We start from the raw sequence: 23,639 nt of genomic DNA on the forward strand, positions 1-23,639 counted from the left end.
ACAGATGTTGGTGAGGATGCAGAGAAAAAGGATCTCTTTTGCACTGCTGGTGGGAATCCAAACTGGTGCAGCCACTCTGGAAGACAGTGTGGAGGTTCCTCAAAAAATTAAAAATAGACCTAACCTATGACTATGACCCAGCAATTGCACTACTAGGTGTTTATCCAAGGGATACAGATGTGCTGTTCCAAAGGGACACATGCACCCCAATGTTTATAGCAGCATTATCAACAATAGCAAAAGTTTAGAAAGAGTCCAAATATCCATCGATGGATGAATGGATAAGGAAGATGGAGTATTACCTGGCAATCAAAAGGAATGAAATCTTGCCATTTGCAACTACGTGGATGGAACTAGAGGGTATTATGCTAAGTGAAATTAGTCAGTCTGAGAAAGACAAATATCACATGATGTCATTCATATGAGAAATTTAAGATACAAAACAGATGAGCATGAGGGAAGGGAAGCAAATATAATATAAAAACAGGGAGAGGAACAAAACATAAGAGACTCTTAAATATAGAGAACAAACAGAGGGTTGCTGGAGGGGTTGTGGGAGGGGGGATGGGCTAAATGGGTAAAGGGCCTTAAGGAATCTACTCCTGAAATCATCGTCGCACAATATGCTAACTAACTTGAATGTAAATTAAAAAATAAATAAATCAATGAGTCAAAAAAAAAAGTTTTTCATATGGGAGATAGTGAATTCTTGAAATGGAAATTACCCAAATCTCAAAAGTAAATTATAATCCATAATTTGTTGTAATTGTTTTTAAAATAGTCTTTACAGCATGACATTTCAAGTATTGGCTGAAATTTCAACCATGTAACTTCCACTAAAGGAAATTAATTGAATTGATATTTCCCAAACTAGTGTCTTAGAAATGTCTAGTCTGATTTTTGAGGTCAGAAGCTGAGATGCTTATAATATCTTACTTTTCTTTATTTCTTTGTCAAAACAAGAGCACTAGAAAAAGAGGATTTGTTTTTCTTACTAGATGGAAAGTAATCATATGGAGGAAGGAATGGGAGAAAGATAATTAAAGCTTCATGGTAGTCCCCCGCCCCCATCACTCTGCCTCTTTCATGTACCTATCCAAATCCAAAGAAACAAAGTTCCCATGGGTAAATGCATGTGAAGAAAGAAAAAAAAATCAGGTTCTGAAGTGGCAGGGTCCTAGGCATTTAATACTTTTCATTTACTGCCTCTTATGTATAAAAAAAGATCTACACTTATGCTCTACATTTAGAGTTTATACCTTTCTCTTCTCTTGAAATTTTGTTAATTAGCCTCACCGTTTTAGCAGTAGTCATTGTATCTTTTTGTAACATTCTCCTGACATGTAATCAGTCAATGATAACAACTTTTATACATTTTAAAAGCAAGGACAAATAACTACCACCTATCATATAGCATAGTGGTATTGGTCAAATGAAAAGAGGCAGGTGATAAAGATATTTTGTAAACTACTTACAGTTTTGTAAACTACTGTCATTATCAAATACTGATGTTTCAAAGATGCTTTGAATAACAATCAAGCAGCCAATATAAACATTGCTTGTCTAATGTTTATTTTACTTATTTTGATTATGTCCTCAAAAAATCCAGTTGAATTATTTCTTAGAATATAATCATCTGAAAAGCAAAAGAACAATGTACTGTGGTCACTATAGTACAAAACAAAGCGCCTTTAATTATATAGACTTGTAATAAATACTTTCATCCATTCCAAGATGCCTAAAATTCTTCTGCACATAATCTGGAGTTAATAGAAATATCTGTCTTTTACTTATTCCTCATTTTTATTCATTCAAATGAGAGACAGATAATTTTGTGATATCAAGGTGAAAGTGTGAGGTAAAGTGTTAGATTCCTATGACTTTTCTTTGTATTCTAGATTGTGTGTGTGTGTGTGTGTGTGTGTGTGTGTGTGTGTGTATACACATGCATATATAATTTCTAGGACATATATTTAAGACATGTTGTGGTTGTTTGTAGGATACAGTTAGCAACTTGGATTTTATTCCATTGGCAGTGAAAGCCACTAAAGGGTTTTCAGAAGGGGCATTTTTAGATCTGATTTAATGTTTAAGAGATCATTCTGCTTACTATGGAGAATGTATTTTATACGAACAAATATGGGAATAGAGAAAAATATTTAGGAAGCAAATATAACAATTCAAGAGATTAATGCTGTGGCATGGTATAAATACCTAGAAAAGGAACTGGAATGACAGTATATGGATGTATCAGATCTATTTTTGAAGTAGAGTAAACAGAACTTGCGGATTGCTTACAGATTTGAGCTTAACTGGAATAACAGGGCATTAACAACATTTTTCTTTGGCTTATGTAAAAATCCATTGATGATCACAGACTTTAGTCCTGAAATTAGAAAAGTCAACTTTTTCAGCAACTTCTACGCAAGGTAGCAAAACTTGAAATTAGATTTGCATTCTTCTTGCAATTGTATGAAAAAGAACTTGTTTTCATGAGCTCATTAATCCCTGAGGGTCCCTGAAATTCTTTCAGAGGAATCCACACAAAGAAACGATTATTTTCATTATAACGCTAAGATTTTACTTGCCTTTTTAACTCGTGACATTTACATTGATGGTACAAAAGCAATGGTGGATAAAATTACCATTGTCTTAGCTCAAATCAAGATAGTGGCACCAAAATGTATTAGTAGTTATTGCATTCTTCACCATCAAATTGAATTAAAAAATGGTGAGTTTTGCTTAAGAATATCTTTGATGAATGAGAGAATTGATAACTTTATTAGATTGCTTCTTTGCACACCGTCTTTATATTATCTATGAAGAAATGGGGAGTATGCAAAATGTCACTTCTGCGGTATATTGAAGTTTGTTGGTTGTCTACATGAAAAGTATTTGTCTACCTGAAAAGTGTGGTTCGTTGAATCGCTACCTAAACCAGATGCTTTTACCATAGAACACCACGTCTATTTTAAAACTGTAACAGACAAACCATGATTATATAGACTTGGGTATTTGGCAGCAATAAATAAAGTGAGCCTTTTATTTCAAAGAAAACAACTGACAGTGTTTGTTGTTGGTGATAAAATTCATTCTTGCCTTTGGAAAATTTATATCTACCACCATTAGTTTGACATCTTGTAAATAATTGAAGACCTTTGTTGAGATCATTGGTGAAATTAACAAACATGATAGTTTTATATTGTATGATATTATATATCAACATCTGGAAGATCTTCATGGCTGGGTGAATGAAAGTTTTCAAAATTATAAATGCAAAATCATACAAGGATAAAAGATCTTTTCAATATACAATATAGAACAATGGATTTTTTAAATTTTTTTTTAAATTTTTTAACGTTTATTTATTTTTGAGACAGAGAGAGACAGAGCATGAACAGGGGAGGGTCACAGAGAGGGAGACACAGAATCCGAAACAGGCTCCAGGCTCTGAGCTGTCAGCACAGAGCCCGATGCGGGGCTCGAACTCATGGACCGTGAAATCATGACCTGAGCCGAAGTCGGCCACTTAACTGACTGAGCCACCCAGGCGCCCCTAGAACAATGGATTTTAATGTAACAGTACAAAAGGTACTGATCTGGATTCAAATTTCACATTGCAATAAGCTATTAAGAAACTAACATTTGCTGAGTTTGATGTAGTATAAAACAATAGTCATAGGTTTCTCAAAAGTCTATGAAAATATTTCTCCTTTTCTAATTAGTATATTTGTGGAGCTTCATGTTCTTTGTATTCTTTAACTCAAACAGCATATCAAAACAGATTGAATTCAGAAGTAGATGAAAAACTCCAGATTATTATATTTATTTCATACCTGGTAAGCCACACATTGCAGAGATTTGTAAAACTAAAAATCATGACCCTTTTCTCATTAAGTTGGTTTGCTTTGGAAAATGTACTTGTTTTACATAATAATATGCAATTTATGATAACATGCAATAGGTTTATTGTTAGTATTTAAAATTATTAATTAATAGGGGTGGCTGGGTGGCTCAGTTAGTTAAGCATCTAACTCTTGATTTCAGCTCAGGTCATGATCTCACTGTTCCTGAGATCAAGTCTGCATCTGTCTCTGCACTAACAGCATGAAGGCTGGTTGGGGATCTCTCTCCCCCTCTCTTTCTGCCCTCCCCCCACTTCCACATGCATGCTCTTTCTCTCTCTGTCTCAAATTAAATAAACATTTTTGTAAAGAAATAAATAAATTATTAAGTAATACACTTAAACTTTTTCTCACTTTTAATTTCTAACACAGTGCATATTAGAGATGGCATACCTATAGTTATAACCTGCATAACAAAAGAATTATTCAATAATTCCAAGTACTGTAATGCGATACTGAAACCAAAAGATTTGAGAATTGCTTTATTGATTAGCACATGCTAAATACCTTCTATTCATTGGGCTGCTTATCAGGGATATGAAGATAAAAATACTGTGATGTAGGACTCCAAAGAGCCTTTAGTCAAGAGGAGTGGAGAGATATAACTACAGAAATTCAGTGCAATGTGATAAGATGCTTCTAAATCTGGTTGAATCCAACAAATAATTTATGGAACATCTATCAGATGTCTTTAAATAAAATAAAAATATTTATTTTAATTATTGTTTCTCTACCATTTTCACCAGTGATGCCAACATTTTTGGCCACTAATTATTGGTTAAATTGGATTCTTATTTTAATTGATTTACTTAGAATGAAAAGCATAATAATATTTACGATAGTTAAAAATTGAAAAAGTGAAAAAAATAAAAATAATTTGATTTTGCAGCAATTTAGTTTCTGATACATATTTGTTTATTTTTACTATGGTATTATTTCTTCTTGTTGTGGTAGTATTTCTATTTTGTTCTTTCAAGTTTTTATTTAAATCCAAATTAGTTAACATATGGTGCAATATTAGTTTCAGGAGTAGAATTTAGTAATTCATCACTTACATATAATACCCACTACTCATCACAAGTGCCCTTCTTAATACCCATCACCAATTTATCCCATCCCTCACCCATCACCCCTCCAGCTACCCTCAATTTGTTCTCTATCGTTAAGAGTCTGTTTTATGGTTTTCCTCTCTCTCTTTTTTCCCCTATATTTATCTGTTTCACTTTTTTAAATTGCACCAAGAAGCATAAAATACCTAGGAATAAATCTAACCAAAGATGTAAAAGATCTGTATGCTGAAAACTATAGAAAGCTTATGAAGGTAATTGAAGAAGATATAAAGAAATGGAAAGACATTCCCTGATCATGGATTGGAAGAATAAATATTGTCAAAATGTCAATACTACCCAAACCTATCTACACATTCAATGCAATCTCAATCAAAATGGCACCAGCATTCTTCTCGAAAGTAGAACAAGCAATCCTAAAATTCATATGGAACCACAAAAGGCCCCGAATAGCCAAAGTAATTTTGAAGAAGAAGACCAAAGCAGGAGGCATCACAATCCCAGACCTTAGCCTCTACTACAAAGCTGTAATCATCAAGACAGCATGGTATTGGCACAAAAACAGACACATAGACCAATGGAATAGAATAGAAACCCCAGAACTAGACCCACAAACATATGGCCAACTAATCTTTGACAAAGCAGGAAAGAACATCCAATGGAAAAAAGACAGTCTCTTTAACAAATGGTGCTGGGAGAGCTGGACAGCAACATGCAAAAGGTTGAAACTAGACCACTTTCTCACACCATTCACAAAAATAAATTCAAAATGGATAAAGGACCTGAATGTGAGACAGGAAACCATCAAAACCCTAGAGGAGAAAGCAGGAAAAAACCTCTCTGACCTCAGCCGTAGCAATCTCTTACTCGACACATCCCCAAAGGCAAGGGAATTAAAAGCAAAAATGAATTACTGGGACCTTATGAAGATAAAAAGCTTCTGCACAGCAAAGGAAACAACCAACAAAACTAAAAGGCAACCAACGGAATGGGAAAAGATATTTGCAAATGACATATCAGACAAAGGGCTAGTATCCAAAATCTATAAAGAGCTCATCAAACTCCACACCCGAAAAACAAATAACCCAGTGAAGAAATGGGCAGAAAACATGAATAGACACTTCTCTAAAGAAGACATCTGGATGGCCAACAGGCACATGAAAAGATGTTCAATGTCGCTCCTTATCAGGGAAATACAAATCAAAACCACACTCAGCTATCACCTCACGCCAGTCAGAGTGGCCAAAATGAACAAATCAGGAGACTATAGATGCTGGAGAGGATGTGGAGAAACGGGAACCCTCTTGCACTGTTGGTGGGAATGCAAATTGGTGCAGCTGCTCTGGAAAGCAGTGTGGAGGTTCCTCAAAAAATTAAAAATAGACCTACCCTATGACCCAGCAATAGCACTGCTAGGAATTTACCCAAGGGATACAGGAGTACTGATGCATAAGGGCACCTGTACCCCAATGTTTATAGCAGCACTCTCAACAATAGCCAAATTATGGAAAGAACCTAAATGTCCATCAACTGATGAATGGATAAAGAAATTGTGGTTTATATACACAATGGAATACTACATGGCAATGAGAAAGAATGAAATATGGCCTTTCGTAGCAACGTGGATGGAACTGGAGAGTGTGATGCTAAGTGAAATAAGCCATACAGAGAAAGACAGATACCATATGTTTTCACTCTTATGTGGATCCTGAGAAACTTAACAGAAACCCATGGGGTAGGGGAAGGAAAAAAAAAAAAAAGAGGTTAGAGTGGGAGAGAGCCAAAACATAAGAGACTGTTAAAAACTGAGAACAAACTGAGGGTTGATGGGGGGGTGAGAGGGAGGGGAGGGTGGGTGATGGGTATTGAGGAGGGCACCTTTTGGGATGAGCACTGGGTGTCGTATGGAAACCAATTGGACAATAAATTTCACATTTGAAAAAAAATAAAATTAAAAATAAATAAATAAAATAAAATAAATTCCACATATGAGTGAAATCATATGGTATTTGTCTTTCTCTGCCTGATTTATTTTGCTTAGCATAATACACTCTACCTCTGTTGTTGCAAATGGCAAGATTCCATTCTTTTTCATGGCTGCATAATATTCCATGGTATGTGTGTTTGTGTGTGTGTGTGTGTGTGTGTGTGTGTAATGTATTCTTTATTCATCAGTTGGTGAACATTTAGGCTCTTCCCATAATTTGGCTATTGTTGATAATACTATAAAGATCAGGATGTATATCCCTTCAAATCAGTATTTTTGTGTCCTTTGGGTAAATACCTAATAGTTCAATTGCTGAATCTAAGGTAGTTCTGTTTTTAACTTTTTGAGGAACCTCCATACTGTTTTCCCAAGTGTCTGTACCAGTTTGCATTCCCACCAACAGGGAAAGAGGGTTTCCCTTTCTTGGCATCCTCGCCAACATCTGTTCTCTGTTATGTTGTTAATTTTAGCCATTCTGACAGGTGTGAGGTGGTATCTCATTGCAGTTTTAATTGGTATTTCCCTGATAATAAGGGATGTTGAGCATCTTTTCATGTGTCTGTTAGCCATCTGGATTTCTTTCTTTCTTTCTTTCTTTCTTTCTTTCTTTCTTTCTTTCTTTCTTTCCTTCCTTCTTTCTTTCTCTCTCTCTCTCTCTCTCTCTCTCTCTCTCTCTTTTTTTCTTTTAATGTTTATTTTTTAGTTTATTTTTGAGAGAGAAAGAGAGAGAGAGAGAGAGGCAGGCAGAGTGTGAGTGAGGGAGGGACAGAGAGAGAGATAGACACGGAATCTGAAGTAGGCTTCAGGCTCTGAGCTGTCAACACAGCCCACACAGGGCTCAAAATCATGAGCCATGAGATCATGACCTGAGCCAAAGTCAGATGCTTAACTGACTGAGCTAACCAGGTGCCCCCATCTAGAAGTCTTCTTTGGAAAAATGTGTATTCATGTCTTATGCCCATTTCTTCATTGGGTTATTTGTTTTTTGGGTATTGAACTTGATAAGTTCTTTATAGATTTTGGATACTAACCCTTCATCTGATATATCATTTGCAAATATCTTCTCCCATTTTGAAGATTGCCTTTTGGTTTTGTTGACTGTTTGCTTTGCTATGCAGGCGCTTTTTGTCTCCAAGTCCCAATAGTTCATGTTTGCTTTTGTTTCCCTTGCCTCTGGAGACATATCTAGTAAGAATTTGCTATAGCTGATGTCAAAGATGTTGCTGCCTATGTCCTCCTCTAGGATTTTTATGGTTTCAAGTCTCACATTTAGGTCTTTCATCCATTTTGAATTTATTTTTGTATATGATATAAGAAAGTAGTTGACTTTCATTCTTTTGCATGTTGCTGTCCAGTTTTCTCAATGCCATTTGTTGAAGACATTTTTCCATTGGATATTCTTTCCTTCTTTGTCAAAGATTAGTTGACCATATAGTTGTGGGCCCGTTTCTGGGTTTTCTATTCTATTTCATCAATTTATGTGTCTGTTTTTGTGCCAGTACCATACTGTCTTGATGACTACAGCTTTGTGATATAGCTTGAAGTCCAGTATCGTGATGTCTCCAACTTTGTCTTTTTTATTCAAGATCACTTTGGCTATTCGGGGTCTTTCGTGGTTCCATACAAATTTTAGGATTGTTTGTTCTACTTCTGTGAAAAATGCTGGTGGCATTTTGATAGGGTTTACATTAAATGTGAGGATTGGTTTGGGTAGTATAGACATTTTAACAGTATGTGTTCTTTAAATCCATGAGCATGGAATATTTTTCCATTTCTTTATGTCCTCTTCAATTTCTTTCATAAGCTTTCTATAGTTTTCAGAGTACAGATCTTTTACCTTTTGGGTTAGGTTTATTCCTGGGTACCTCGTGGTTTTTGGTGCAACTGTAAATGGGATCAATTCTTTGATTTCCCTTTCTGCTGCTTTATAACTGGTGTACAGAAATGCAACAGATTTCTGTATGTTGATTTTATATCCTGTGACTTCACTGAATTCGTGTATCAGTTCTAACAATTTTTTGGTGGTGTTTTTTGGGTTTTCTACATAAAGCATCATGTTGTCTGTGAATTATGGAAGCTTGACTTCTTCCTTGCTGATTTGAATGCCTTTTATTTCTTTTTGTTGTCTGATTTAAGGCTAAGTCTTCCAGTACTACGTTAAATAACAGTGGTGAGATGGGGCGCCTGGGTGGCTCAGTCGGTTGAGCGGCCGACTTCAGCTCAGGTCATGATCTCGCGGTCCGTGAGGACTGTGAGTTCGAGCCCCGCGTCGGGCTCTGTGCTGACAGCTCAGAGCCTGGAGCCTGTTTCAGATTCTGTGTCTCCCTCTCTCTGACCCTCCCCTGTTCATGCTCTGTCCCTCTCTGTCTCAAAAATAAATAAATGTTAAAAAAAAATAATAATAACAGTGGTGAGAGTAGATATCCTTGTCTTGTTCCTGACCTTAGAGGAAAAGCTCTCAGGTTTTCCTCATTGAGGATGAGGGTCTCTCATACATGGCCTTTATGATTTTGAGGGATGTTCCCTCTATCCCTATTTTGCTGAGGGTTTGTTGGGTTTTGTTGTTGTTGTTGTTGTTGTTGAGGGTTTTTTTAATCAAGAATGGATGCTGTACTTTGTCAAATGCTTTTTCTGCATCTGTTGAGAGGATCATATAGTTCTCATCCTTTCTTTTATTAATGTGGTGTGTCACATTGATTGATTTGCAAATATTGAACCACCATCACAGTCCAGGAAAAAATCCCACTTGATCATAGTGAATGATTATTTTAATAAACTGCTGGATTCGATTTACTGGTATTTTGTCGATAATTTTTGCATCCATGTTCATCAGGAATATTGGCCTGTAGTTCTCTTTTTTTAGTGAGGTCTTTGGTTTTGGAATCAAGGTAATGCTGGCTTCATAGAATGAGTTTGGAAGTTTTCCTTCCATTTCTATTTTTTGGAGCAGCTTGAGACAAATATGTATTAACTTTTCTTTGAATGTTTGGTGGAAATCCCCTAGGAAGCCATCTGGCCTTGGACTTTTGTTTGTTGGGAGATTTTTTATTATTGATTCAATTTCTTATCTGGTTATTGGATCTGTTCAAATTTCCTACTTCTGGGGTGCCTGGGTGGCTCAGTTGGCTGAGCATCAGGTTCTTGATTTTGGCTCAGGTCATGATGCCAGGGTCATGGGATTGAGCCCCTGCTGGGATCCACACTGAGTATGGAGTCTGCTTGGGATTCTCTCTCTCTCTCTCTCTCTCTCTCTCTTTCTTTCTCACTCTGCCCCTCTCCCCTGCCTGTGCTCTCTCTCTCTCTCTTTCTCTCTGTTTCTGTTTCTCTCTCTCTCACTCAAATAAATTTGGGAAAATGAAAAAAAATTGAAAAGAAAATTTCTACTTCTTCCTGTTTCAGTTTTTGTCATTTAAGGTTTCTAGGAATTTATCTATTTCTTCTAGATTGCCTAATTAGTTGGCATATAATTTTTCATAATATTCTCTTATAATTGTTTGTATTTCTGTGTTTTTTTGTTTTGATCTCTCCTGTCTCATTCGTGATTTTGTCTATTTGAGTCCTCATGTTTGCTATTAATTGTTTTATGTACTTGGGTGCTCTCAAGTGTTATGGTATTATTTCTAATATTTAGACATCTTCAGGTAAGTTTCATTCATATACAAAACAAAACCTTGAATAGAGATGAAGAAAGTAATGATTTTTGCTCACAATTTTTCAAAAGGTAATATATTTCTGTGTTATTTTAACAATGGAATGTGAAATAAAAACGTTTGCTTATTTTTTGTTCATTTGGCATTCTAAAAAATTATGAACTTTATTTGAACTTTCAACTTTTTAAAAATAACTTTGAATGCAATTAGCTAGTGTTAGTCTCTTCAGTATTTATTATATGTATGCATATAATAAACATGCATACGGGAAACTATTTAGTTTGTATTCTGTAATGATTTTGTAGTCATATAAAATGGGTCAAGTTTTTGTCATAAGCAAATCTCTCTACCTGTCAAAGGTCAAGTAATCCCATGTGTGAAATCATGGTTAATAGCATATCACTCTAATAAAATTGTTAAAACATTAATGTGAAATAATAGTGCAATGTATTTATCACAATGCCTGGTACATAAAAAGCACTCAGCATCTTAGCAACTGAGTGTGTGTGTGTGTCTGTGTATGTGGTGTATGTATACAGGTGACAGTATACACACACACACACACACACACACACACACACACACACATATATAGTCATACAACCATATACAGATCCAAATATATATATATATATACACACACAAATATGGCCATATAACTGTATAACAAGTATATATGTATGTATGTATAATAATAGCACATAATAGTGATATACACATCTGCAAAAGTGAAAACTTAATTAGTGACAAGAAATATTCACATTCTTGTAAATTCCAACTAATCCATTGGAAAAAATTTTCCCTTTGAATTATTCACTTTGAAGAGAATCACCTTTAAATTTAGATCATTTTAAAAGATAGTAAAACAAAACAAACCCACAATCCCTGCACTGGCAGAATTTACAATCTAATAGGTAAGACTGATCACTTTAATCACAGTAATCCAGTGGCAGAAATGATAATATAGGACTAACTGGAATGCTTTGAGAGCATATAGAAAGGGACACCTAACAGCAGGGGAATAGGGATAAAGAAGAGATGCTTATTCCAGGGAATAATGCTTATTCTTACTCTCAAAAGATGAAGAGTTGTCAAAAGAAGAAAGAGAGTGGTTTAAGGAATAGCATTCCAGGATAAGAGGGAAAAAAATGCCATAACTTAGAAGTATGATGAATGAGCCAGGTGTGGGCCAGGACCTTGAATCAGCACACTGTAACTAGCACAATGGTTAAGAAAACGAGTTCTGTGAAATGGTGAAAATTTTGAGAAATTCTTGTGCCTGAGCCTAATCCCATAGATTTTGCTTCTGTGGACGGTGTGTGCACACACATATGTGTCCATGTGTGTGCATTTGTTTAAATTCCACAGTAAACATTGCTGCATACCCTAGTGAAGGACTCAGTTGAAGGTAAGTTCATCAGGGATATTGCCCCATAAATATCAGTTTGGAGGCAGCTGAGAGCTACAGATGAGTCTGGGGAAACTGAAAATGGAAGATTGCAGACTGTGATTAGTCTATCATGTAATGAATTAGAACTATATCCTATAGCACGGAGCCACTGAAAGCTTTTAAGGAAGATCATGGCATTGTCTGAATTTGATTTTAAACATATCACTGCGGTAGTAGAAAGCAAGATGAACTTGAATGAGTTAGACTCCTGGCAGAGGCCCAGTAAAGAGACTATTTCAGTATACAGACTAGGAGAAAAAGATTAAGATCCAATCTAGAGTAGTGAGAGTGGGGACAAGTGCGAGGGAAAAGTGAAATTGTCACGAATTGAAGATTGAATAGATATTAAGTACTTAAAAGCAGAAGAAATTGTAAAAATTAACTTGGATATTACATTTTTCTGGTAGTGAAATAATAATAAAACTAATGGTGTTGAGTTCCTGTTTAAGAAGTATCAAGTGGTGAAATAGTGTCTGAAACTGGCTTGCAAGAGATAATACATTTGTTAAAATAAATTTTTTAGTGCTAACACACTATCAAAGAGGTAACTTCTCTGAGGGAAGCTATGATAACGTGGTCTAGATATCTCACTTTCTGAAGATCTGGTTTAGAGGGATGGATATATGATGTAGTCATTGGACTCAAAAAATTAACGTTCAGACACTTTAGCAACCGCTTCATTGCAATCAATTCCTGGCTTGGAGAGGAGATAGTCTCATTTGTCAATTAAAGAAGGATTGATGTGTTTACAAGAGCCAAAATTGGCCTTCTGTTGTATAAATTAAGGAGCCTGACTTGTAAGGATTATGTTACCTTCACCTAATACAGAATGGAAAGGCACTAGAAATCAGGGACAACATTTTTTTTCTAGAATTCAAAGATACACTTTTTACCTCTCTCTCTCTCTGGATGAGTTTTACTCATCTTTAAGGCTAATGTCAGGTGCTACCTTTTTCAGGAAGCCTTCCTTAATCAGAATTTGTCTCTCGTTTGCATTAGGCACTCCTGATTTGTGTTTCTGTGCTACAGAGTGGATGTCACAGCAAATTACAGTGTTCTCTTTGCTCATGTATCTGCATTACTAAACCGTTGAGGGGGTAAGGAATGTCTTCACTAAATGAGTATGAGACTTCATATTCCTGCACAATTAAAGTAGAATGACAATCTTGACCCAAAATGTTTAATAAGGATATCTCTGCTAAATTTAAAAAAAACCTACTGGAATAAATGTCCAAATGAGAACATTTTAATAGATTCCTATTTAAATAAGAGCACCTATAAATGTTTTTTTTCCCTTAAGTCACTGAATGGGTAGTGTGGTTATTTGCTAATGTTCATCTCAATATTTCTATCACACCCCAAGCCTCAAGCATTTTACTTTAGAACTCTAAATTCCTAACATATAATTTCCCACCTACAGTACCCTGATCCCCAATTTTTGAGCTACTTCCTCTATTTTTATGGATACAGATCAATTTAGGTAGAAACATTTTGGCCCCTTCAAAAAACGACCACCACTTCATCAATGACAGATAATAGATTCCTTAAATCATGGATTAAACTTTACTGATGCACAATCCCTCCTCAAATTTTCTCTTACCTGTGGCCTATGCTGCTCTTTTCTCTTTTCTAGACCAGCCCCTCTTCCTCACTCACCTTTGCAAGCTTCTGTTTCTCAGCAAATCCCATAAATATCAGTGTACCTCAAATTTTATTCTACTCTCTCTTATTTCACTCTACCTGTTTTTACAGGGTAGTCTCAGCAATTTCCAAGACCTCACTGATTTCCTATATCAATGACTCACATATTTATGTGCATGGTTTATTCAACCACCTGTTGTTCATATCCTCTTGTAGGACCAGAAGCTTAAGATATCAAAAACTAAGCTCATCTTTAACCATTCTTTCTCATCTTTTCACTGTGTCAGTGAGTCGTATCAAACATCCAGATACACAAGCCATATTTCATTTCTTCTTTCTCATCCACACATTCATCCATCTCCTAAGTAAATAAAGCATCCACTTGTTTACATCTCTCCATTCTCACCATCCAGGACACTATTATGTCATCCTTAGATCATTGTTTATAATTGCCTCTGCCTGCTTAGTCTCACTCTTCTTTTGTCCTTCTCAAGCATATTCTTTTCACCAAAGCCATGTTGATAATTCTAAAAGGCAAACCTAACACTGCCACTTGCCTGCTTTCAACACCCTATTGTCTCTCCATTGCCATGCAATAAAACCCAAATTCTTTAACAAGATTTAAAGATCCTGTAAAATAAAATACTTGATGTCTTCAATTTCATATTCTACAATTTTCTACCTAACCCTTCATAATCCAGTCTTACTGAAACTTTAAAGGCATCTGAAAGCACCATGTTTGGTTTTCTTTCCAGACCTTCAAACCTATTGGTTCCATTGATACATCTAATCTCAGATGATATGCAGAAGTGTGATTCTAGTGACATGTAGGGAACTATTTATTGGACTTCTAGTATAGTCTATTTGAAGATAAATCTCAATATGAAATCAATACACATCCTGGATTTTTTTAATGTTTATTTCTGAGAGAGAGAGAAAGAGAAAGAGAGAGCAAGCAGGGGAGGGGCAGAGAAAAACAGATACAGAATCTAAAGTAGGCTCCAGGCTCTGAGATGTCAGCACAGAGCTTAATGCTCAGGAGCCATGAAAGATCATGACCTGAGCTGAAGTCAGATATTTAACTGACTGAAGCACCCAGGTGCCCCACACATTCTGTTTATTTTAAAAAAAAATGAGAGAGAGAGAGATAGAGAGAGCACATGAGCAGGAGAGAGCGGCAGGGGGACAGAGAGAAAGAATCTAAAGCAGATTCCATGCTTAGCATGGAGCCTGACATGGGAATCCATCCCACAACCCTGGGATCATGACCTGAGATGAAACCAAGAGTTCAACGTGCAACTGACTGAGCCACTCAGGCATTCAGCACAAATTCTGTTTAAATAATTTACCTCTCATCTTGTCCCACGCAACTACTCCTTCTTTATATATCAAATTAGGTGTTACTTTATCTCATAATCGATGTGCAGTAAATTAGATATTACCATGATAATCCCTGTAGCACTTTTTAATTTGTGGCATTATCTTATATTCCTTTAAAACTACAGGCTCCCCTGACAGCCAGTAATCTCAGTGAAGATGCAACGATGATGATGACCTTTATTACTGTATCCTCACTACTTATATGTCTGGCACATGTAGAAGCTCAAGGCGTTTTTGTTGTTTTTGCTGTTGAAGGATTGAGAATTAAAGTTAGGGGGAAAGCTTTTTTCCATTTTCTATGGCCACAGAGGGTTCTTTTTTTTTTTTTTTTAATTTTTTTTAACGTTTATTTATTTTTGAGACAGAGAGAGGACAGAGTATGAACGGGGGAGGGTCAGAGAGAGGGAGACACAGAATCGGAAGCAGGCTCCAGGCTCTGAGCTGTCAGCACAGAGCCCAACGCGGGGCTTGAACTCACGGACCGCGAGATCATGACCTGAGCCGAAGTCGGCCGCTTAACCGACTGAGCCACCCAGGCGCCCCTGGCCACAGAGGGTTCTAATGACATGAATCAAAGTAACCACTGGTAGTATATACCAAATCAACCCACCAGCTTTATATTATAATTAGGGAAATTCCTCCAAACCTGGCAACAGGTTGTCTCGGAATTAATTTTTGGTATTTTGTTTTATTTTCTTCTGTGATTCATGGACAGTTTTAAAGGAAGCTGGAAGAAGATATACCTCAAGGAAAGATTACTAAGTGTTATTTTAGTCCAGAAGCCTTCTATCCATTGATGTGTGGGTTTGTGTTTGGGCAATTAACACATTCCTCTCATACTTTGAGTAGAAGTGTGCTGTCACTTTTGCACTAATATATAGGAGCCTCTCTAGTTGCTTGAAAAGTGCTGGAGAAGAGACCTGACAGCTGCACAGGAAAATTACATGTTTATCATTGTGAAGACAGTATTAGCAACCATTCGAGTCAGGGTCACTGAAGGGGGAAAAAAATCATAGCAAGAATTAGGGCTATATAAAATGGAATGAATAAAGGATGTAGCCTGGAAATATTTGATGCCCGATGAGCTAATGATATTGCTAATCTCATTATCAGTTGATAGAACTATTTTTCAGTAAGATTCGAAAAAATACACGAGACTATCAATTTAATGTTCATTAAGAGAACAGACCTATAGATAAATCATTAACAAGATTTAATTTGGGGAAAGTGATCAGATGCAGTATCAGTGAACCCAAGACATGTTAAAATCCAGGTCTTCTATAATTGTGTTTATATTTAAAAAAATCTTCTGATATCTTTAAGGATATAATGAAAAGCACTTCAGCTGATTCTGGGATGCAGGAATTTTTCTCATTAACAAAAAAGGGGGGGGGGTGGTGCCTGGGTGACTCAGTTGGTTAAGCATCTGACTTCAGCTCAGGTCATGATCTCACGGTTCATGGTTTCGAGCCTCACATTGGGCTCTGTGTTGACAGCTCAGAGCCTGGAGCCTGCTTCAAATTCTGTGTCTCCCTTTCTCTCTGCCCCTCCCCTGCTTTTGCTCTATGTGTGTCTCTCTCTCGTAAATAAATAAACATTAAAAGAAAATTTTAAAAAGGAGATGTCAATGGTCAGATTTTGTAACAAGCCCCCTGTTCTAAATAGTTCCAGATATATAAATCAAGTCTGGATATCGTGGGGTTTTCATTTGGAAAGTAGATAAAAGAAGAGAAATATAGTATCTCTGTCTTAATAATTCTCAAGCCAAATTTTTCTTGTTTGTTTGTTTTTTAAATGATAAAATGATGATTTTGGAAAGATAAAAAAGAGAAAAAGAGTTTGACATTCCAATAAGAAATGTACTGAAAGTAGGAAGAAGGCATTCTTAAAAATCACATGAGTCTCTTCTAATGTATTTCTTTCTACCAAGCCCTTTAGAATGCTCTATAATTGCCTGATTATTTTTCAAGTTAAAGAAATTATGTTGATGGCAAGCTGTTATACAGGACAGAGCTTTTTTTTTCGAGCTTGTACCAGGCACCGTGTTGATTCTTAGAAGTGCGGAAGTGAACTAAATAAGTAAGTCCATATTCTCATGGAGCTTACAGTATGGTAGAAGATGGATATAAACAATCATATAAAAATAAATATATAATGATTTAAATTGTGATAACGGCTAGGAATTAAAATGCTGAACACTATGAATGCAGCTAACTAGAGAACTGATTTCATCTGGGAAGGTCCGTTTAGGATCTGAAAAATGACAAGGCATGACCCAGTAGCATTCCAGGCCTAGGGGAAAGGCTGTGAGTTCTTAGGGACCATTGTCAATCCAAGGAAATAAAAGGCAGCCATTGTGGCTGGAATGCAGAGAGAGATGGAAAGGAAGATGTAAGATGAAGAGGCAGGGGTTGCTGGGAGCCAGATCATGCAGAGATTTATGGTCGTTTTATGGGTCAGGTCTTTATCTTAATAATGATGGGAAGCCTTGAAGTACTTAATACTAAAGTAGCACAGTAAGCATATTATGGACACGTAGGGTAGAGTGTGTAAAATTATTTCCAAAAATATTAAGCAATATTCAGAAAAATTCTTCCATTCTTGAATTGTATTGTTTACTTCTCAAATATTTTAATCCAGACGAACCCTAGAGAAACTAGACACAGCATGTGGGAAAAATCCTTCATGTAAACATTTATTGAACAAATATGTTAACAAATATAGATTCAGGACTTTCCAATGATCCTGGGTCCATAAAAAACACAGGCACTTAGGATCAAAGGGTGAGCAAAACAGACAAATCTACTGCTTTCCTAGAGCTCACAGTCTGAAAGAAAAGAAGGGAAAAGGTTCTGTAAACTCTTGAACTCGTGGTAACAAGTTTGTACGACCAAAGTAACTGACAAGCTGGACAGTCCTATCTGGCGAGAGTAGGTAACCTAGATGTGGGATCTGTACTTCCTTAATCGTACTTCTTTTCAAAATTCAGCTTAACCACATTGCCCTTTGATTCAGGCATTTGTCAACCATTCTGTTGGGGGTTAGCAATTTTTAGACCATGCTGTATTAGCATGTTGATCAGAAAAGTAATGAAACACATCATCTTCATCTTAAAACTTGATGCCAGGGGCTCAGTTGATGGCTCAGTCCGTTAAGCCTCTGCCTTTTGGTTTGGGCGCAGGTCATGATCTCAGTTAGGGGGTTCGAGCCCTACATCAGTCTCTATGCTGACAGCATGGAACCTGCTTCGAATTCTCTCTCTCCCTCTCTCTCTGCCCCTCCCCGACTCGTACTGTCTCTCTCAAAATAAATAAATAAACTTAAAAAAACCCTCAATGCCAGTATAGTCAGGTATTTCTCCAATCTAAGCAGTTCTGTCTTATCTTGGTGTGGGTACTGGAGATTAGAACAGAAATATCACTCCATGCTTTCCCACAATGCAGTCTGAATTTTGAGCCAATTTTATTTATGCTAAAGCAAAATGACAGACAACCTTTAAGAGTATAATCAATCCCTTTTTATATTGAAACAGTGACAAAAACTTGAAGATATACATATAAAAGCTCAACTTTTTTTAAAAAAAGAGAAAAGAAAAGTCTGGATACTCAAGCCACCATGACTACCATAGAGTAACTTTACATGTGGAGGTAAAAGGTGTTTTTATTTTAAATAGTAATACTTTTGGAGATTCAGACTTATGAATTCAATCTTATGCAATTGTGGTTGCATAATTTTATGCTTGTGGCCACAGATCACACTGACTGATGGTTATATTTCATAATACAAATAGTGAATTTTCTACTAATAACAAGCATAGCATTTATAATTTGTCAAGTGCTTATTATGCATTAGAAACTTTGGATATTATTTTTAGTCTTTTATTATTTTGTCTATCTTAACAAAACAGACATCACGATAGTTTTTTTTGTTGTTGTTGTTGAAGTAATCCCAGAAATACAAGACATGGGGCTGGAATTTGCACACTGGACCTCAAAATTTTCAAAATTGTGTTTTTGTATTTTCAAAAGGAGACTGAGTCTAAGTGAAGATGGTGTTGTTGAAATGGAAGCAGACATTTCATGCAATGGTTTTCACCTCATGTACGGCTGCCTTCCACATGGGCTCTTTAGAATGCTTAGTCAGCCTGTGTGATAGATTGCAAAAATGGCCCAAATTCTGCATCTCCCCTTATATCCATACCCTTTTCCACAGTGTTTGTTTTGTTTTGTTGTGTTTTGTTTTGTTTTTGTAGTGCCTTCTCACTGTGGGCAACGTAGCATACCTTGCTCCTTGACACTCAATCAAAAGTCTGACACAAGCTGAGACTTATAACAGGCTTGCTCTTGGGGCTTGCTTTCTCCTGTGCTTCTGCTCTCACCACGAGAACAGCTCCAGCTAGTGTGCTGGAGGATGGAAGACACCCAGAGCAGGCTGAGTCACCACAGTTACTGCAGCTGACAGCCAGCCAATCCCCAGATATGTCGATGAACACTGTCAAGATCAGCAAAGCTGCCTGGTCGACCACCAACAGACCAAAGATATGTGAGCAATAAATTCAGTGTCCTGTGTCGCTGAGGTTTTGTGGTCATCTTTAATGCAGCATTATTGTGGCAATCAATAGCTAAAACATCTGAAGTCAACATAGGTGCAAGGAGGGTGGTATCTTTAGAAATCATCAACATCATCATTTCTAGCTTTGGCTATTCACGCACATGATTGTCTTAAATGTGTGTCTCCCAGAATCACAGCTTATATCCCCTGCACAAATCCCTCTGATTTCTAGACTTGGATATTGAACCACCAAAAATCTGCATCTGGATGTCTTAGTGGACAACTCTGACTTAACATGTTTCAATCAAAATTCTTCCCTTTCCCTGGCTCCCTGCAAAACCACTTTCCTCAGTTTTATACGTTTCAGTAAATGGGACTATCATTGATCTATTTAGTCAGGACAATACTAGTCGCCTTTGACTCCATTTGTACACAATCTGTGTCCAAAACATCAGTAAGTTCTGTCTTTCAGATTAGATACTAAATTCAACACACCTCTATGCTGTCTTCTCTCACCTAAATGACTGCAATAGCATCTGAACTGGTATCTCGGCCTCTGCTCTAGCCTTGATACAATTAATTATCCTCACCACAAATAGATCAATCTTCTTTAAACTGTAAATTGGATCCCATTACTTTATGCTCAAAGCCCTTCATACTCAAAATTCAATGTCCTTAGTGTGGGTTATGCGACATTGCATGTTGTCTTCCCCAATCCCCATCTGTTTTCTTATCTCTACTTTCACATCACTTAACTCCCCTGCTTGCTTATTAGGTGCTAGGAGTCTGGCACTCTTGCTATACGTCAAGGGTATGCGTATCAAGCTTGTTCCCACTTCAGAGCATTTGCATTGCATTTCCTCTTCCTAGAATGAATTTCACTCAGGTATTTGCCTGACACACTCACTTACTTCAATTAAATCTCTGCTCTAATGCCTCTACTACAGAGAAGCATCCTCTGCTGACCTTAATTAAAATAGCAACCCCTACCACATACATACATATATGTGTACATGTATATGCATATATATTTTTTCTTCTTAAACTTCATACTCCGTATCTCACTAGAATGTAAGCATCATGAAGTCAGAGATTTTGTCTTGCTCATGGCTGTAACTCCCAGCCCCAAAATAGTGCACCTTTCAATACAGTTAATAAATAATAACTGAAAGAATGAATGAATGAATGTGTAAATATTATAGAAATAGCCCCAGTAGCTGCTACTCCCCTCTCCATAACAGATGCTAATGTTCATAAAGGCTCTGTATTTTGGTTAATTGTGATGGACTAGTCTAGCTCTTTTCTACCATAACAGAACCAATCCAAGGAATAAATCAAAAATAAAAATAAGATAAACAATTAACTCTAATGGCATCCAGGTTAACTGGATTCATGTTAGGGGCATTGGAGATTAGAGTACACTGTTACAGGGCATGAACCTACCTACATACAATAGGAGTTGCAGATTCAAAGCTGTGGTTCTGCAATGTTTGAGGTTTCCATGGGAACAACACAATTTCGTGTTCTGTTTAGAAGCTTAAAATATGTGGTGGCAAGCAAGCGCTGCTGTTAACATACCACGTGAGGGTGATTCAAAAGATGAAAGCCTATAAAAATTAATGGTCAGAGAAAAATGTGGACTAGTAAATAAACAACCACATTATTAAAAACAGAGGAAATATAATTGGCCACATATGGTCACATTATAACAAGGCAAAACTCATTGTACTCTTTAAGCCTCTTACATATTTACATCCATACCTTGATGACTCAACAGAGGGAGCAACTGATATGTCAACACCCTTACAGAAATGAAATCTTTCTTTTATTAATACTTTCCATGACATCTAATTAGCTATTAAGAAAATGGCTTAACAGTGAGAACAGGTACCTAAAATAAAACCATCCTAATGAATTACCATCATCACATTTACTTAAAAGTAGAACAGGCTTTGGAAATAATAGACTCTAGGCTAGAGAGGTTTAGAAGCCAGGTAACAATTTAGATGAAATAAAATCGCTGTGCATTTGAATTTCACTTAATTGCATCATCTTCTCAGAATTTTGAAAACAGAAAGAAACAAAGCTTAGTCTCTTTAGAGGCCGTTGTGCGATTTGAAAAAGAAAATGTTAATATATACAGCTACAAGAGATCTTTGTAAAAATTTTGCTTTCTGTAAGTTACCACAATTTTGAAGACTTCTGGTAAGGCTCAGAAATGATTCCGAGAACCATAAAAATGCTGTTAAAATTCTCCTTGGCCAAAATGTTTACTGGCCCACAAAAGTTTTACAGTCTTTTCTCAGACTCATCAATATTTCAGAAACAAAATATCACTGATAGTGCAAGATGAAAAGATCTTTTCAAAAATTTTCTTGATGTCTGACTTATTGAAAAATAGATTTTCCTGCCTTCTTTGGGTAAGTTGTGGTACGTCTAGACAACGGAATATTATTCAGCCCACATGAACAAAAACAAATGAGCCATCAAGGCATTCGAAGACATGGAAGAAACTTCAATGCATATTAGCAAGCGAAAGAAGCCAATCTGAAAAGACTAAATACTGTATGATTCCAACTATTTGACATTTTGGAAAAGGCAAAACTATGGACAGTAAAAGATCAGTGGTTGTCAGGGGCTGGAGGGAGGGATGAAGAGGCAGAAAAGAGAGGATTTTTAGGACAATGAAAATACTCTCTGATACCATAGTGATAGATACATGCCATTATACATTTGTCCAAACCCATGGAATGTAAAACACCAAGAGTGAACCCTAACATAAACCACAGACTTTGAGTGACAATGATGCATTAGTGTAAGTTTATCAACTGTGACAAAACTACCTCTCTTGTGGGGGATGTTGATAATGGGGGAGGCTATGCATTGGTGGGGACAGGGAGTATGTGGAAAATCTTTGTACCTTTCCCTCAATTTTGCCATGAACCTAAAACTTTTCTTTAAAAAGTCTAAAGTAAAAAAAGAAATGTATTCATCTTGTGCAGCACTGTCTCCCCAGTGCCTAACAGAAGGTTTGACAAATAGTGTTTAATAAATTGCTATTAAATGAATTAATGACTAATTTGTTAGATGGACTTGGTTTAAATCCAAACTCAACCACTTTCTGGATGGAGAAATATGAACAAATTATTCCTATAAACCTCAGTTTCCTCATTGAAAATCAGGATATAATAAAATCTAATTCACTGAATTTTTGTGAAGAGCAAGTCATGTACTATGTATGATGTGCTTTGTTAACTATAAGGTGATTCAGAAATATTAGAAACCATTATTATCATGTGTAAGGATCAAAGCATGTAAGATTCCCCCAGAGTGAAACCCAGTTATAATATGTCTACCCTGCACCATATAAACTCCCCAAACATTTCCTAGCCTTTATCTCTCAATATTGCCAGATTGGCAGAGAAAATTTATTTCCAACAAGCTAAATGTGTTCTGAAATCCAGAAGGGCTCGGCATGGACCATAAGATGACAAACTATAGACTTTATGGATGTCTGTGAACATACTAGAGAATAAGTAAATGTGTGCATCCTATACCTGTTCAACCCAGCATTAAATTATACCATCCCACTTTGGGACCTTTCTATGAATCTAAATTCACTTTACAGATTATAGCTCCTTAATTTATGCCTCAAGATATACCATATACTTCTGTTGTCTCCTCTGCCCTGCAAATATGGATGCCATGCTCTATCCACATGAAGTACTAGTGGATGCAGAAGGGTATACAGTATGGACCATTTGGGATTATTTGTTGTAAGTCATATAAGTATTTGGTGCATTGGAAAAGCTATGGCCCTAAAAAAGTAAACATGGGTGTCCATTTCCCATATATATGCTATTTAAAGTATGTAAAAGAATCTTCCAGGTTCAAGTGAGTCTGGCTTTCAGCTAAACGTTGTGCCTGGCCCAGATGCCCAGAATGAGAGATATATTGCTGGAGGAGGTGTGATATTGGATCTCCACAAAAGATATATGTTAAAGATGG

General features: G+C 36.5%; 1 long non-coding RNA gene across 1 annotated transcript; it reads right to left on the bottom strand.

The window, feature by feature from the left end:
• Positions 1-1,540: 1,540 nt before the first annotated feature.
• On the bottom strand, positions 1,541-21,176 carry LOC122211301. The gene is made up of 3 exons (XR_006198616.1): positions 21,075-21,176; positions 2,299-2,386; positions 1,541-1,636 (listed from the first exon to the last, which is right to left on the bottom strand). It is a non-coding gene; the product is annotated as an uncharacterized LOC122211301 (long non-coding RNA).
• Between the last annotated feature and the right edge of the window lie 2,463 nt (positions 21,177-23,639).

The sequence above is a fragment of the Panthera leo genome, chromosome F2 (assembly GCF_018350215.1).
Source record: "Panthera leo isolate Ple1 chromosome F2, P.leo_Ple1_pat1.1, whole genome shotgun sequence".
Taxonomy (NCBI): domain Eukaryota; kingdom Metazoa; phylum Chordata; class Mammalia; order Carnivora; family Felidae; genus Panthera; species Panthera leo.